This window comes from Apteryx mantelli, chromosome 22 (genome assembly GCF_036417845.1).
Source record: "Apteryx mantelli isolate bAptMan1 chromosome 22, bAptMan1.hap1, whole genome shotgun sequence".
NCBI classification, from domain to species: Eukaryota; Metazoa; Chordata; class Aves; order Apterygiformes; family Apterygidae; genus Apteryx; species Apteryx mantelli.
Genome location: NC_089999.1, coordinates 4,774,268 through 4,791,695, shown reverse-complemented (window position 1 = coordinate 4,791,695; position 17,428 = coordinate 4,774,268).

Genomic DNA, 17,428 nt, shown 5'->3' with positions numbered 1-17,428 from the left:
GGTCCTCCATAGCCACATCCCATGCGCACTTCCCTGGCTGCATTCACCTGTTGGAGGCATCCTGACTTGAGCAGTCTTTTGCCAACTACCCTGTCACTATAACTCTCCCCTTCCCCCATCTTTCCTAGTTTAAAGCCCTCCTTACCAGGTTGGCCAACCTGTTGGCAAAGACCCGCGTGCCCCGCCTCGTGAGGTGGATCCCATCTCTCGCCATCAGTTGTCGATCTTCAAACAGGGTCCCATGGTCGTAGAAACCAAAACCCTGTTGCCAACACCAGCGGCGCAGCCAGTCGTTAACCTGGAAAGTCCGTCTCCTCCTCCTCTCATCCATCCCGCTCACTGGCAGGATTGAGGAGAAGATGACCTGGGCTCCCAGACCCTTGACCACCATCCCCAGAGCTCTGAAATCCTGCTTGATGGTCTGCAGTTTGCCCTTGGTGTCATTGGCGCCCACATGGAAGAGCAGCAGTGGGTAATAGTCCGAAGAATGGACGAGCCTTGGCAGTCTTTGCATGACATCTCTCACACGAGCCCCCGGCAGGCCACAAACCTCTCTAGACAAGAGGTCAGGTCGGCAGATAGATGCCTCCGTCCCCTGCAGCAGGGAGTCCCCCACAACAATCACCCGCCGCTTTTTCCGGGTGTTCCGGTAGGGCACAGGGTCTGTTGTCCCGGTTACTTCCCTGGCAGCCATGCCCATCTCCTCCTCATCCTGGAGGGCACTAAACCTGTTCTTCAGCTTCAGGTCTTCAGGAGGAGTAGGAGCCTTTCTCCTCCCACGAGCAGTGACCAGTTTCCAGCCTTCTTCTACGATGTTATGATGTACCGTTTCACACGGCACAGAGCCCTCTGGCAACTCCACTGCTGCAGGGGGTTGGGACTCCTGGAGCTGTACAGTCTCCGAGAATACCCTGTCTATCTCCTGCTCTGCTTCTCGGATGCTGCGCAGCCTACTGACCTCCTCCCGTAACTCCCTTACCTGACGACACAACTCGTCAACAGCAGCACACCTCCTGCAGGAGAGCTGGCTGCCAGCCCAGGCCTCCCGGAGAGGCCCCAAGCACTCCCTGCAGCCTGAGACCTGTAGAGCTGCATCTACTGTCAGAGGGCCAGTCTGGGTCCAAGCCTCTGACACAGCAACTCCAACAGCCGCTGGGGAACGCGCTGTGCGGCGTGTCACGACCATATTGGGGAAGTGTACACCGCAGGGAACAGAAATGAAGGTCCCTTCGCACGTCCCTTCGCGCGCCCTTCTGCGCAAACTGCTGCGCAAACTGCTGCGTCTGTTCGCTGCCTCTGTTAGCTGCGCTCATTAGTGGAAGACAGACTTCTTAACTACTTTCATTTGCGATGGAACTGTGCTAACATAATCATATTCCAGTGTTTTTATCCTTTAGAGAGAAATAATCTATTTGGAGCTACAGACCTTGATAAGGGAGTTGGGAGAGCTGGGTCTGATCACGTACTATGTGTTTATGAAATTTTCCCACCCCACCTCTTGGTGCAGATTGACGCCGCATTCACCAGAACTACGTGTTGTTCTGGCACCTATAAGAGCGGGGATAGCCTCATATATATACCCTGCAGTAAGCATATAAGTAGATAGACATTCATTAGACACTTGCATCCTAAGATGGTGACTTTTCTGGAAAGAAATAATTATGAAGTGCGCTGGAAAAGGTTTTGTCTTCTCTTGTCTGTTCCTGCTGAGTACATAGGTGAAAGAACAGATGACCTCTCTTGGGTGCTTCATTCAGCATCTTCCACCTTTTGAGATTTCTCTTGCACTTGTGTTTCATGGGGGGAAAAAAAAAGTGAAAGATTTGGGGGAATTCTTTTTTTCTTTGGCTCTTTAGGACAGTGGAGAGTGACTGAAATTGTTAAAAGGCTGGAAGCTTTGTGAGGGGCGACCTTTCACGAAGGAGAGGAAAACACCGCGCAGGACACAGGCAGCGTCCAAGCCGCTAGCTGAGACCAGCACAAAGCCTCCGCTTCTGTTCCTGCGGGGCTGCGCCAGGCACCATCCCTTAATAAAGTGATATAACGTATAAAACGGACAAAAACGCGGAGGCGTCCTGACGGACCCTCCTGAAGTCCAAGTTCCTGCAGCTGCCTTGTCTCTTGGAGCAGGTTATCAGGTGCTGACAGGCATTGCATCCACGCGCAAGTTTGCAGCCGTTCCCAGTAACGATAATGGGATATAGTATTCTGGCTTTTTTTAGCTTCTCATAACGATGAAACCTTCCTTCTATCCCTCTCTCTCCTTCGATGCTGGCCCGTGTGTCCAGTCCACTTAGATACACCAGGAGAGTAACCATTAATGCCAAAGTCCCGTTATTAAATGCTGACTGACTCACCGCTCGCTCTTGGAACATTGTACTGTAATTTTTAAGGGATATCCAAGTTGACATTAGACTTTTTAAACAGATGAATTAGTCGCATTTCATTTCAAGTGGCACCGACTTAATAGGTGCTGCCAATGTACAGTATGTATTTACTTAAAGCCATTATAATATTTACAGGATACTTAATGTGTATTAATTACTGTATAATGAACCTCGTGACTACAGGATCACCATTCTTGCATGGCCGTAAAAGTTTTAGCATCTTGTGCAGGGGGAGGGAAATTAGAATAAACTGCACGCACATTGAACACTTATTTTTAATAGGAAATGTGCAAATTATAAGAAAATGTAAAACAGGGGCCCCAGTAAATCACAAACAGCTAACAAATGCTCTGAGACATGCTATAATGTTTTTATGAGCGTGTTTTACAACCCATTCATTACGCTGTCTGTCCTTCTGAAAGCCGGTTATTAGGCTGACTGTGCAAAGTAACATGTGCATGTCTGTGCAACTAGCCGTGAAATCACAGCCGAGTGGCTCACTTCTGTTTTTCCCCTTCCTTTCCTGGAGGGTGTCCCTGAAATATTCGCCCTAACACCGTCGTTCCGTGACACGCGGGAGCGTGGTTTTTGGGTGGCAGCAGAGGTTGGGCTGAGGAGCAGTGTGGAGGTGATCCTGGAGACCATCTATCTGACGCACTTGTGAGCACGTCTGCGGGTGGCTGCCGGCGCAGCCCGGGAGCATCCGCGTGACATCCGCCTGCCGGAAACGAGGATAACATCGCTGCTCCAAGCAAGGGGTCACGTGAAGTTTGTCAGCCGAGACATGGGGAATATTTGCTCCGTGCTGCGTGTCAGCCGTCCGGGGGACGGCCGCCGGTTGGGCTGTCTGTCGGTGGGAGGTTAAAGGTGTGCTTGAACTTGGATGCTGGAGGAAATAAACGCTCGAGGACCTCTCTGACGGCTCCTTTTTCATTACGGGTCTGATGGGCAAAATACTGGCAGCAGATAACCCTGGAGACCCTGCTGTTGACCCCGTGGCCTCCTGTAAAGCGAGCACACGGCGTGCCGTATTGGGCACGAAGGGAGAAGCGCAGACGTTTGACAGCCCAGCAGCGCTGGCGTTCTGCAATTTCCCTTCCACGGCGACATTACAAACGGTTTCATATTCAAATGGCTGCCTGTCTATGATCGTCCAATTATTCACTGCATTCTTTCTTTGATGGCACAGATGTTCTCAATTTCTTGGAGTAGAGGGTTGCTTTCTTTTTTTTTTTTTTTCTTCCCCCCATCTAAAAAGTCGTTCCGCCTCAGAAATGCAAAATTCTCCACAGTTCACCAGGTTCTCTGATGGGTTTGCATAATTGGTCTTCAATTTGCCTATTGTTTTGTAATAGAAAGCCTGCGTTTGATTTCATTTTTGTAAACCTGTAGAAAGAGCAGAACATTCTGCCGTTTAAGTCATTCTCCGCATTAGGATCCGAGCGGGTTGTGCACATTTAGACTTGATTATAAGGCACAGATTGCGCTGGAAAGAACACGTGCTTCCCTCTTCCATTGTTTTAAACACATTCCGCGGCTGATCCGGCAAGATGTTAAACACGCTCAGCTCTGTTTGCACCTCTGTAAGAGATGCTCAGCTCCCGGCAGAGCGAGGCTGGTGGTTCCTAGAGGCACGGGCGGGCTGGGGAATGCAGCCCAGGGCCATGGCGAGGAGGAGTTGTCCAAATCCACGGACACTGGTGACGGGGTAATTTAATTGCTCTAGCCGAGGGCATTTAGATCGTTTCTGGTTGATGGCAGTGAGCTACTCTTTCAAGGGAGGGGGGTCACACTTTTGCTGTGCCTGTTTCCTTTTATATGCTGGGTGTAATGACAAACATACCTGGTGGATAAAGTGTTAATCGGCATTCGTAAAACAAGTTGGACTTCTCAAAAGGGAGAGATTCATTTATATAAGTGGCTACATCATTTACATGAGCGGATACATCACATTTGGACGGAAGGCAATCTGAAGAACTGCGATGCCGATGTCAAGAGTGCTACAGAACAGAGAAAAGCATTTCTAAAGCTTTGTAGGGACAACAACCAGAAAACCCCAGCGAAACCTTGCTGGCCACGCGTAGGGCCGTTGCCCAATGTTAGCAGTAAAGCTGAAAATAATGAAGCAGAAAAGGCAAAATGTTTGGTGGCTATTTCTGTTCTGTGCTTGGAACCGAGCAGGCGGCTGTAACTGCTCCGTGCGCTCCTGCGAGCGGAAAGGGCGGTTTGCCACCCAAATCGAAGGAGGACGCAGGGCAGCCCGTTCTCATCCACTGGCCCTGCTAGTTCGCGCTTGGGAGGCTGAATGCAGCTAATGGCGAGCTCCGGGAGTGAATCTCGGCAAATCAGATCCTGGGAAATAAAATAAATAAATAAATAGTATATATGTATATAGGAAAAAAAATTATATATATATAATATATATATATACACACACACACATATATATATGAAAATATATATATAGGGAATTCTAAAACATTAGAGGCTTGTCAGGATAATTCAAAAGAGATAAAGGCATGACCCAGGGAATTATAGCCTCACAGCAATCCTGCAGCAAAGGATAAATTTAGGACCCCAGTGTCAAAGAACAGGAGGCCAGCACTGAAGGCGTGCTGGTTGCCCCAGGGCCACGCCAGGTATCTTGGTACCCTTCACTGCCGCAGAGAAATACCCTACGTCTTGTTTTCTTCAAGGCATTTGGTGCCGGCCCATAAAAGGTTATTGCAAAAGCTGCTAATGCCTCCCCTGCACGTACAGAAATGCAGTAGCCAGTAGTGGTGCGTAAAGGCACCTGCCTCCGCACGTGCTACGGCCGTGCTGCAATGCAGCGTGCTTCAAACGGGATGCGTTAATGCTCGTTAGAGGCCCTCAGCAGTGCCCCAAAATAGCATTAGAGGGGCTCATCTTCCAGAGGTTATCGAAGCATATGTCAAGTACGGTGCTCTCGCTGCACAGCGAAGGGGGAGCCTGGCAAAGACTGAGAAACCCTACCACAATTTGTTGTTGGCAGAAAAATAACCAGCCTTGTCCTGTAATGGCAGCAGGAACGTGTCCATCCCCATACTGGGAATGGGTCAACCCATACTGGCGGGCAGGGTCCTGGAGGGTGACGTGCCATTCCCACTGCTGCTAGCGCATGTTCCTGATGCCAGGAGAGACGGAGCCCCTCTGCACTAGAGGAAAATGAAATTCTGGTAGAGTTTGCAATGAGGAACCTGCTTTTTAGCACAGCATACCTGGAAGAAACCAGAGGAGCACCTAAGAGTGACATGTAATACGAGCACTTTGGAGGTCTCTGCATTTGTCTCCAGCCTTGTTCCCTGATAAACTGATGTCTCGGAAACAACCCGTGCGCTATCCGTTTGAGCAGGCGGTTGGGAAGTAGATTTCTGGAGCGATGTGCACGTTCTCTGAGAAGATAACAAACACCTTGCCCAACAATACATCAAATGTATGCGTTCTGCGATGGAAAGGCATAGACACTACCAAAATCTCTACTTCAAAGCCCAGCAGCATTCCCTCTCGGCACTGGGATTTCCAGTTGAAGTCGCAATGAGCTGGCAATTGCTTTCTTTCAGGTTTCAGGTACGCTGCCCAGACACAGAGCCGTAAGCCAGGCACGCTGTCTGGCGGGTCAAAAGGAGCAGCTCGCCGACAGCACACGCTTCCTTTTACGCTATTATAAATATCAAAGCCTCTTGCTTCTTTTGTGTTCGTTTTAAAATGAAGGGACATGCTGCTGCTTTGTTTCACTTTCTTCCACCTTTAAATAAGAAATTTCTGTTCCAGCCCTACTTCCTCTTTGGAGAAGACATTGGATATGTTCCAGTCTCTAGCTCACTGGGCAGTTTTGCAGATTGGCTTGTAGAAATTCCAGAGTTGTCTTTGCAAAACACTGGATTTGGGTCCATTTTTCCCTGGAATAACCCTATTCCAGGCTTACATGGATCTGGAAAGAAAGGGGAAGGTAGAGGACCAGAATGTGAGTCCTGGTTTTAGCAGAAAGAGGCCCAAACTGCAGATTCCGCGTTCCAAATAGCTCTGCCTCTGTCTCGGCTGATGCCTGTCTTTGCTCTCTGTCTCAATAGCGGCTTGTGAGAGAGATGTGAATTTGTCATCACACCCCTGTATGATATCAACTCTATTTCTTAGGGAGAGGGCTACAGCACAGCCTTGGCTTCATTAGCAAAACTTTGACAGCTGGTTTTGGTCGCCCAAACTGAGAAAAATCAAGCTTTGATTTTCCTTGAGGGTTGACTGGTCTCCGCTCTTAGCGTGTTAGGTGGGAGCAGTGGGAAGAGCAGGCTCCAGGGTCCCAATAGGGTCCAAATCTAAACATCTGGACTGAGCAGGTATCTTTAGATGGCAAAAGGAGCTGCATCCAGCACACTGAGCCCTGGAGCGGCATCATCTCTCGATGGGCGATAGCACCGCGCTGCAAATGTCTCTGACGTCCAGGCTGAGACAAGGGAGCGGAGGTCCAGGGCTGGAAGGAGGCTCTCACCCCTCGCTGTCAGACGTGACCTGCCAAGAGCTGGTAGAGTTTGCCATCCCCTGCCACTGTACGGAGAGGTCTTGCTAAATCAACCGCGTCTTGTTATCTAAATGTGACAGCTTAAGGTTTCCTTTCAAACCGCAAAGCCAGTGTTAAAGCAGCTTGGGAACCGGTTTACAGTTACAGTCCTTTCTACTGAGCGCCCGTATCCCCAAGGGTAGAAAGATGACAGCAGTTTTCCATTTGATGACAATCCTCAGCACCAGGCTCAAAATGCCAACTGTAATTAAAATTCGTATATCTTTTCAGGGGCAATATTCCTTATTCTCACGTTGACAATTGCTGCTTCAAGCTCCTAGGCTTAACTACATAGGAGCGGTTTGTCTTTAAGCGGCAAGTTTCCTCTTTCCCTAGTCACTGATTTGTGGCTATATTTAGGAATGGCACGGTTTTTAATTGTATGATCCTTTTTTTATCCTTTTTTTTTTCTAGGCCACTCTAATAATTGGCATTTACTAAAATTCTGAGTGCTCAAGGGTAAGAAAAAAAAAATCCATTCACTCTATTATTCTTGTAGCAGACACAATCCGAAAGCCCTTTTCTGTGACAGCATCAATAACTGTTTAATACATGTAAAACAAGCTGCTTTCCACACTCACTCCGTTGAGAAAACAGCAGTCCATGTTCTCTGGTCATTAAAGCCAACGCAGACCTCCCGGCTGCACTGCCGCAGCTCGGCGACTGCGCGGAGGCGCGATGCAAGCAGGACGTACCGCGCCTGCCGGGCCGAGTCCTGGCGGCTTGCACTTCTCTCGGTGGCTCACGTGGACACTGCGGTTTGATCATAGTCAGTAATCTGGCAGAAAATAATAAGAGGAACACATTGCACCGCGTATTCTGGACTGTTTATTTTAGGTGGCAAGGGAGAAATGACTGCAGTAAAGGCAGTGGGCATGTTTGCGACGTATTGGCAGATCCCACCACTCCTTTTAAGGTGCGGGGTGTTTAACTGGTGGATGGCTTCATGCCAGCTGTCGGGCTTTGGATCAGTTGTCACATCTGCAGAGCACTCAAGGTAAACATGTGGCTAATCCATTGAAAACGATTTTCCATCTGAGGTGGTAGTCTAAGCTGGACGTGGCCAGCTGAGTGGAAAGTAAGAGGGTCTTAGAGGAGCCCTGGGCAGTAGGTTAGTAGCTTCTTTGTGGTGGAGCAGTCCAGGAATATGTGCTATAATTAAGTCCAACTTGACTGCAATTTCAACAGCTTGTGTAAAGTGGTACATGAGCACTTGTTGACCACTTTCCTAACAAAGAGCTTTGGAGTTTTCATAATAATTGGTATTATGGTGATTAGTTAATCACATTGCATGTGTCAATAGGCAAAAATTTGATCTTGATCTGAGCTTTGGCACTATGATCAGTCCATGTGCTCAGCTCACGGAGCTCGCCGGATGTGGACTTCGGACCATGGTCCACGTAGAGTATCTCACTTCCTGCCACTTTTAAGAAGGCTTGGATTGGAGCTCTCAATCCAGACCTATCTTTTATCGTTAAATTTGCATCTGTTATAACTGGTGGAACATTTTACCTTAAAGCACCTCAACTTACTTTACAAACTGCTGGGCAGTCTCTTTTCCAAACAGAGGTTCCTTTATACATCTGGAGGAGGAGCAGACCCTCTCCAACAATTCAGGGAACCTGGGGTGAGGGGCAATGTGGGAAGAGAGCGGGACACACCAGTGGCTAAGGGCAGTGGAGAGGGCATTGTGCTAGCCCCTCCAGACACTACCCACAGGCAGGAATTTGGAGACTCAGCGTTGCAGGACCCTGTGGAAAGTGTTCCTATAGTGCGGTTGTCTCTGTGGATCTTCAGCCTGTTGCTTCTGTCTTCCCCCCACCGCCTGGATGAACCAGGTGCAGCCTGTGCTGAAACTTGTTCCTTATTTTGGGATATTCCTGACACTCACCTCTCTGTAGCATTGTAATGAGTAAACTCATTTAGGAGCTCAGTTTTGCTTCAGCAGTTGCCCACTCAGCAAGGGAATGTCAGCTCTGCTTTGCTTAACTGAGCCATTTCTAGCAAATACCAGATGCAGGAAGACTTGACTCATCTGGTTTAAGATTATTTTACAAGCCCTAAGCCTTGCTGCACAGCCTGACAGTGGTTTGGATTGGAAGACAGGCCAAATGCGTGTACGTTCGTGTGGCTGCCAGCTGAAATGAAAAAACAGAACAGCTGGATTTCTCTTTGGCTTTCTTAAAGCCAAGTTTAAGCAGATCAGGGCCAGTGAAGGGGTAAAGCAGCACATGCTGGCACGGTGGAATTACAGATCCTCGCCCTTGCGCCAGAAAGGGTTTACCCTTCTGGTAAACACTGGGCAGTGGTGATATGGATGGCATGCCACCCGTCCCCCCGTCCCCAGGCTGGGGTCTGCTGTTGCAATTCTGTACAGGCACGAAGCATCCTGCCCTCCAGCTCTTCTGCGACACAGCACGTTTCGCACAGATTTTGCGCGGATGGCGCTGGCCTGAGATGCTGTTGTTCATTCTCTTCCTGGTTCCATCTCGGACTCCCTGGGTAACCTTGGCCAGATCGCTTCATCCCCAAGCCCCTTTCCTGTTTATGATTGGAGTTAGCAGTGCTTCCCTTTTCTAATCTGTAGGCTCAAAATAAGGCGTTAGTCTTATTCTGCATGTAAACGGTACTTGCAGTTCATGGTATGGTGAGGCCTCATTTTACGTGGGACCTCTGGATGTATCAGATTATAAATGGTAAATACCAATAATCCCAAGGAGGTATTTCCTCGACGTCTGTGTGCATACTGCTATGGGTAGCAGGGCTGCTCAGCGCTTTCCAGAAGTTCATTCTGGTCATTTCCAGGGGCTCCCAACCCTTTTCTTCTGTCTCACTGCACATTATGCACCACTGTAAATCCATGTGGGGCACCAAGGAGGAAAAATATGCAAACGAACCTGAATTACTTTATTCCTGCTGATTTCACGTGATCAGGAGATGCCGCGCTTCCAATTCAAGAGTAAATGAGAGAGTCTATTTTTCTTTGTAAGTGCGTTGTGAGCTTTATTGTTTAATATTAAAGCCGCATTGTGAAAAGTGGCCCATAAATGGCTAATAAAAGCAGAGTTTACAGCTTGTAAAGTGCATCAGGACTTTACACAGGTTTGCCTAGGGAGATTTATATTTGTGTTCACTGTCTGGGGTTTAAGAACTGCCAGTATTTTTTTTTCTTTTTGGGGCCCATTAAAAATAATGGCGTGGACAAACATCTTTCCTGATTAACTCTGTCTGAGCATGCCAAAGCGTTGCCAGGAGGAGGAGGAAGAGCAGCTCTCTGGCTCTGCTCCTCAGCTAGCGTCGGGGAAGGATCCTAACGCAGTCGGGGCAGGGGAGCGCTCCAGGGGCTCGCTGCGGCGGGCGGCATGGCAGCACGACCGTCCCAAGGCTGCCGGACAGCACAGGTAAATCACTGCCCACCTCCTGGTCTACCTAACACCCGTGAAGCTCTGACACCTAAATGAACTGCTCGTCCTGCTCCCGAGGCTGTGGAGAGTAGAAACACCAGCTTTAACCACTGATCTTCCCGTTGCCTCCACCTCCCTTGGCTCTCTCATCAGTGGCTCGTCAGCAGGTTCGTTGGCTCTGCCCCAGTCACTTTCCTTCTCTCTTAATGAGTTACAGAAAAAAGGCTGAGCCTGCAGTCCACTTCTTATCTCCTTTCCCAAGTTATCAGCATTCTCAGTATTTTGTCCAGGTTTATCCAGTTCATTTTTCCACCCCTGCTTCCTCTCAGGTATTGCTCGTTACTTTTTAATTTCACTCTGTCAGCTGCTGGCCGTTGATATATATTTATAATGGGACAGAGGATGGGTTGTGGTAATAACGTTGGAGTATCAGTTCTCTTTTCTCTCTCCATCGCCTTGTATAGTCTTGGACAATTCTAGTTTTCTAACTACATAAAAACATGGGTGATTTCTACTGACCAGTGGTACCTGTGAAATATTACTCTGGTTTTCATTCTGACTCAGATGCTTGCAGAGAAAAGGCCTAAATATGTAGCTAGTTTAGGTCTTGGACCTGGCAGTGAGAGCAAACCTGGCTTGAGTTTGGAGTTCAAGGATCTGTGAAATAGAAATCTTGCCAGGGGTTCTTATAAGTCCTCCAGATGTAGGAAATATAAGCAATATTTACTTTGGGAAGAAAATGACTTAGTGACCAGCTATTCCCAGATACCCAGAGAGAAACAGCTTTTCTGTCCACCAGAAAAAAAAAAAAATGTGTGAATATATTCAGTGGTTGGAAAACGAAATGAAACACGTTCAAGCCCCTGAAACTACTTACCTAGAGAGAGAGTGGATGCCCTGCCAAAGATGATGACAACTTCCCCCGCTTTCACACTCGGACGCAAGGTCGAATTGAAGTCATGGGTGCAGAGTTCTTGGCTGAAGTTCTTTGGTTTGTCTCACACCGGACTTTACAGACCCTTCTCCCTGTAAAAATCCCTCGATGTGAAAATCTCAAGCCTTGCGTGCTTTGATTTGGGGCTTGGGCGAAAGTCTCACTGCTTTGGACATTGGCAAATTTAATCTCTACAAATTCAGTCCTCGGTCTCCGTTCAAGGCCCGTAGGATGCTCGTTGTAAGTGAAGCAATAGGGAAGGAATTGCCCTTGCGGATACATTTGAAGCAGGTGATTTTCCAAGTTAAACGATAGTGCATGATGTTATACCCGAGATTGCTATCAAGCCCATTATATTTAGCAGTGTTTAGAGCTGCTGTGTGGTGGTAGACTTAAAACTAATGTCTGCTCTTTAATTACAGAATCTGCCTTAAGGTTTCTCTTTCTTTCTTTGCCTCTCTGAGACATATATAAAACTGTGCAGGCCCAAACGCACAACCTGAGCGCATACACTGCTAGCTCAGGAGAGGTGACCCTGTCCACTGTCTTTGCCCTCATAGCAGTTCATTATATTGTCCGGCGTTTTTGAGCCAGAGTAAGTGAGATTTATAGGTTGCCTGGGGATAATCATTTCAAGAAAAAAGATCAATGATATGCAAGACAGTGGGGAAAAAGCAGCACGTTCCAACAGCTGCCTTGTTAGAAGGCATCAAACATCTTCATAAACTATTTAAAGGTGGAAATGATCATTAACCGTTGCTGCAGCCAATTACGTTCCGAATGGTCAATGCCATTTAGCACGGCTCAGGGTGACACCCGCTTAGGGGATGTGGGAATGGCGACACGTTATTGCTTCGAAGTCATTTTTGCACTGAGTCTGTCCAGGAGGCGGCGTGGGACGAGCAAGCTGAGCAAAACAACGGCTCCTCGCTCACCTTCAGCAAGCTTGGTGGCCTTGTTTGGATTCAAATTGTGTTTGTATCACTTTACATCCACCTCAAACGAACAGGCGTGGGCTTTTTTTTTTTTTCCTACTTCCCGTAGTTAATTATTACTATTTTTAATATAGCGTGAAAACGTTTCATTGTTCCTACGGGAGAAACCGTGACCCAGATTCTTCCTCGCGGAGATGGGAGAAGAGCGGCTCACTCCAATCCGGCTTGTTTCTCTAAAGCACCTTGAGAAGCTGGTGACGCTGTCCCTGTTTGAAACGCTTGCAGCTCCACGACAATACATCCCTCTGCTGTTTTGCTTTGAACAGTTGTAGTGTTTGCTGCTGCGTTTTGAATATGATCCGTTGTTGACGGTTTCCATCCCGCCTCTTTTCCTCCCGGCCTCTCTGATGCTGAAGCAATGACATTTTTCCTAAGCTGCCTACGTTTGGTGTTTTACTGCCGACTGCATGTGGCCCTCTCATTTTAATTACTTCTGCTGTGTCTAGCACTGTATGTGCTATAATGTTTCAGAGACTGCTCGCAATTAAAATAAAAAATAAGTAATACATTACAGGTTACAACCCAGTCAATCTCCGCATATTGTAATTCACGGCTGCTTTATATGCTGAGCTTTCCAAGTGGCTTCTAGCCCACATAATAATAAAGAAACCCTGGGACACAGAGGAAAAGCAAGGCAGGAATATTGACTCTCTAGGTTCCTTGAAAGGTCTGGTTTCCTGATGGCTGCCTTATTTTTCCAGTTCTTCTGCTCTTGAAAGAAAATGTCAACACACTTCACTTTTGATCTTCTGGGTTCTCAAAGAGTAGACGTAATCGTTCTCCTTGTTTAGGAAGGGCTGAGGTTGCACCAGGCGATCTCAGCTGTGCACTAGTGACATTTGGGGTGCTTTATCATATTTTGGCATGGAAAGTTTAGTAGGCATTTTAATGGGCTTTGGAGTGGGTCTGGAGTGACTAATCAGATGCAGTTTTGAGTATTCTGGTTTCAGGTCAACAAAACACTTAAGCATATGCTTAATTTTAAGCACTGGTAAAACAGGGCCAAAATGTTGTCCAGCCATCCTACTGAGTAATCCTAGCAATAATTTCTCATTCTTGTTATTTCTGAGCCCTTCTTTGCCCCCACCAACTCTTTTAGTCATTCTCAAAGAGAGAACATACAAAAGCTAAAATGAATCAGCTCCTGCAGGGAAGCATGAGCAACGCAGGGAATTTTTGTTCAGAAATCCAGGCAGCAGATTTTCATTATTATAAATACTGGCTGAATTCATTTGTGACAATATACAGCATTTAATTTACATGTAAAGTGACAAATTAAAATCTGAAATTCCCCATTTTATTCTCTGAACGGAACATAACCTGGCAAGCTCTGAAGAAAGGCCTCAGCTCTGGCCCGGTGGTGCCATGCGTCCGGCTGTGCTGCAGCCTACGTGTTTACGCTGAACGTGATGGAGCTTTCAGCAGTGTGCAGAACAACTTGACCCGAGTCCTCAGAGGTGGCTGGGTGCCTAAATCGTATTTCGGTTAGGTGCTTTTAAGGATCTGGTCCCTAGGTACTAGGAACTGGACTGAAATTTATCCACTCATTGCATGAAGATCAGAAAAGTGACTTAGTGGTATGGTCATTAAGGGAAAGAGATATCTATCCTTCACCGCACAGGGACAGCAAATCACCACCACACAAACTGTGGTATATAGCGCCATATGAGTGGCTGCATTTAGTTTAGGCTAAAAGTCAGCCAGGATCTTGTTGCTTAAAGGAAAAGTGTACAAACAGAGCGCATACAGAGCAATGCTTTCCAGATGCATCCTCCCAGAGTGCAGGACGTGGTGGTTTGAGAACATCCTGAGCTGGAGGTTGTATCTGCATCTTGGAGTTTGTGTCCTTGGTCATACTTCTTCTGTAAAGCTGATCTGTACCTTAGAGCATCCTTTTAGCCTTTCTTGGTGCTTTCCCCAGTTCTATTATCTCCTTTTTTGAAATGGGAAGGTCTCAGTGGCACATGGTATTCAAGATGGGTGTGAGTGACAGTACTGGAATTTCGTGGCATCTGAAGGAAACAGGTAAGTTTGTTCAGCAAGGAAACTCATGTATATCTCTGAGTCTGGTGTGTCATATCTTGGAAACAACCACTTGGCACTACATTAAAATGGTCATCTCCAAGTAGCTTGTAGAAGTTCCCTAGTCCATTGACTGTCAGATCCAGGCTTTTGATTCATTGCCACTTTTGCTTTAAGCAACCATTTATTGCAACCACCGAGAATCCTCTCATGCTGCAGTTGAAAAACAGCCAAAACATGGGTAGTGCTCACACCTGCACAACCCCCAAATCACTTATCCTCTGTGCTTGCCTGCTTTCCAGTCTGCCGCGTGGAGGCACATGAGACTACCCCCGTCATTGCTACAGCAGTTCAGTTTCGACTGTGGCAAGTTCGGGGCACAGATAGGTGCCATTGTTCATTTGTTATAGTGGCAAACAGCATCAGCCCAGCTGACACTTGCATCCGTGAGCATTTTCCTCTGTAGGAATTCACAGAGCAATTGCTTAATCTTTTCTGACACTCTTTTGGTGTTTAAACAAAACCTACTGGCTTATTCCCATTCCCAGACACCGTGATGTAGAGACCTGGAGAATTAAACTGTTGATGAACTCCTTTGTTTCAGATGATTGCAGTAGAACATAACAGAGAGTAATTTTAACTAGGCTAAATGAACCCTAAGTTTTCTAAGTGATGCTGATGTCTTTTTTAAAGAGACATCAATAGCAGTTGCTTGCTGCCCTCCAAGGCAAGCCAGCACAAACTGTTCACAACAGCAGAAAGCACAAGTTCTCTCTCTGTTGAACTAAAATCTATCTTCCGTGGGTTGAGCTCCTAATCCTGATACTTGGCCAACTGAATTCAATCAGAAATCTTCCCATGGCGTGGGCTGGGAAGTCCTGTCAGTACAGTTCAGGTCAGAAGATCTCCCCTGGGAGAAGATAACTTGAGAAACCTCAGCACTGCAGTCATGGGACCATCATGGGTCACATCAGCTTTAAAAGAGAAGGGAGACAACCCTTGCCATTCCCGAACACACAGAGCATAGATCCAGTTGTGGGTCTCAGTGTGTGTGGTTCTGCTGTGTGTCCTCAAACCAGACTTTTCCAAAAAGCCTAGGGGAAATCATGCCGTATGCCAACTGTCAGGAGCCACATGCTGTTCCAGGGCTGAGGATGCCCAGGTTCTCCTGCCCACCAAGGGTGCATTGCTCCTCTGTCTCTACCCAACTCTGTGCCTGGAGATTAGGATTTCTCAGGGCAATAGCGAAAGCAAGGGGCAGCTTGATATTTTGTCTCTGGAACTCAAACCCTCATCTCTCACACTGCATAGCAGACTTTAGCGCAAAAGGAGATGAATATGAACTGTTACAGCTATCTGATGGCCTTAATGTTAAAATGCATTGAATGCTCACGAGCCTCAGACTTACACTAAGTGAAGTAAATGCTCCTCCCTGGGCTTGTTTTGTTCTGTTTTGTTCTTGCTGGTACCAAATGCCAGCACTAGGCACCGGGAGTGCTGCAGAGAGAAGCCAACAGCTGATACCGAAAGAAAGGAACCTGGAGGTAGCACGCTCACAAAAATGCACTTTGAAGAAAAAAAAATTTCTTTCGTGCACGGTGCTTAGCATGGAAGTGATTTTCCAAAGCAGGCAGGGCGGGAAAGAAAGAGCGGCAGCGGTGTAAAGGCGGCCGTCAAGCTCTGATTCTGCATGCAGGAGAATTTCTTGATTCAGTAACGGAGGGTGAAGCAGAGGTTGTTGCTCAGTGTAATAGGCGCGTGATACAGTGCGGAGCAGCAAAAGGATTTCAGAAAGCAGCACTGTCGGGAATGCACGCCACGCTGCTAGCAGCAAGAGAGGGAAATCCCTGCAGGCCGCTAAAGATGTGGGGCTGTGCAAAGTGAATTAGGACCAGCACAGCTCAGAGACAGGCTGCGACCAGCACAAGAGTCTCTGCCTTGGTCTTTTGTATCATTGCTGCTGTCAGGGTCAGTGGTAAAACACCCACTGATTTTAGGTGGGAGAGAATCAGACAAATGCTAAGGCCTTCCGAAAACCCTGTCAATTCTCTCAGGACTTCTCCAGCATGACTTTGTCAAAGGTGTCTGTTTGCTTCCCCTTTCTGTCTTTGTGTTGCAGTAAAGCAGTGCTGGCGGGGCAGGACTTGCGATGAACTCGGCATTCTGCACTGCAGCTTTTTGGAAAAGGAGCCTGTGGGCTCTCGGCATCTCGCCAGCCTTTTTCACCCCCACGGCTGCAGAGGGTCTCCTCTTGGCTCTTCATCCTCTCCCCCTTGTTCTCCTCAGGACCTGCATGCTCCCACAGCAACGTGGGAAGCTGTGAGCTGGTGAAGCCAGGCAGGGACATCGACCTCAGACACGTGGCTACACGTCCATGCAACACACAACTCCCTTGTCTCATCTGGCTCCAAAGAGTGAGGGTCACACGCTGGAACAACCCCCTCAGAAGCACAATCGGTTTCTAATCTGAAAAAGGAGAGTAGATGTTTCTGTGTGGGAAACCCAAAGGTGAGATGTTAGAAACAACCACTGAATCCAAGAGCAGCCACCATCCAAAACAGCGAGATCTTCAAGGCTGGCCTCCCTGGTCTTTGGATGATTTACCTGGCTATTTCAGATGTTTTCGCTCCAGACTGAGTCCTGCTTGCACTGACTCGCTGGCTCAAACCCAGAAATTCTCCCACGCACAGTGATTAATCCTTGTGGTGCCTACTCGGTGCTGAGGCACCCAAAGCTCCAGAAAGAAGGATGTTTCAATGGCAATATTCACCTGTAAACTCCGTGCGTTGGTGAGGAACAACCCTTCGCCGCGGAGCTGGAAGGCAGCTCCCCGGCAGGGCAGGCTGCAGGGCCGGTGGCACGGAGGGAAGAGGAGCAGAAGCCGACGCTGGCAGGCAGAGCAGCAAGCTGTCCTGCTCGGCTGCGCTGTGCCTGCTCTCCTGCTGGGTGACTATTTTTAAAATCAGAGTTGGTGTTTCAGATTAGCTTCTGAAGGCTTTACCTCTGTTTAAGGATTTCCCGTGTGTGGAAAAGGAGCCTGGGTTTTATCTCTGTTACGCAGAATTGCCTGCCTCGTAAAGCGACGATATGTTTGTCTGTTTAAGAATTAG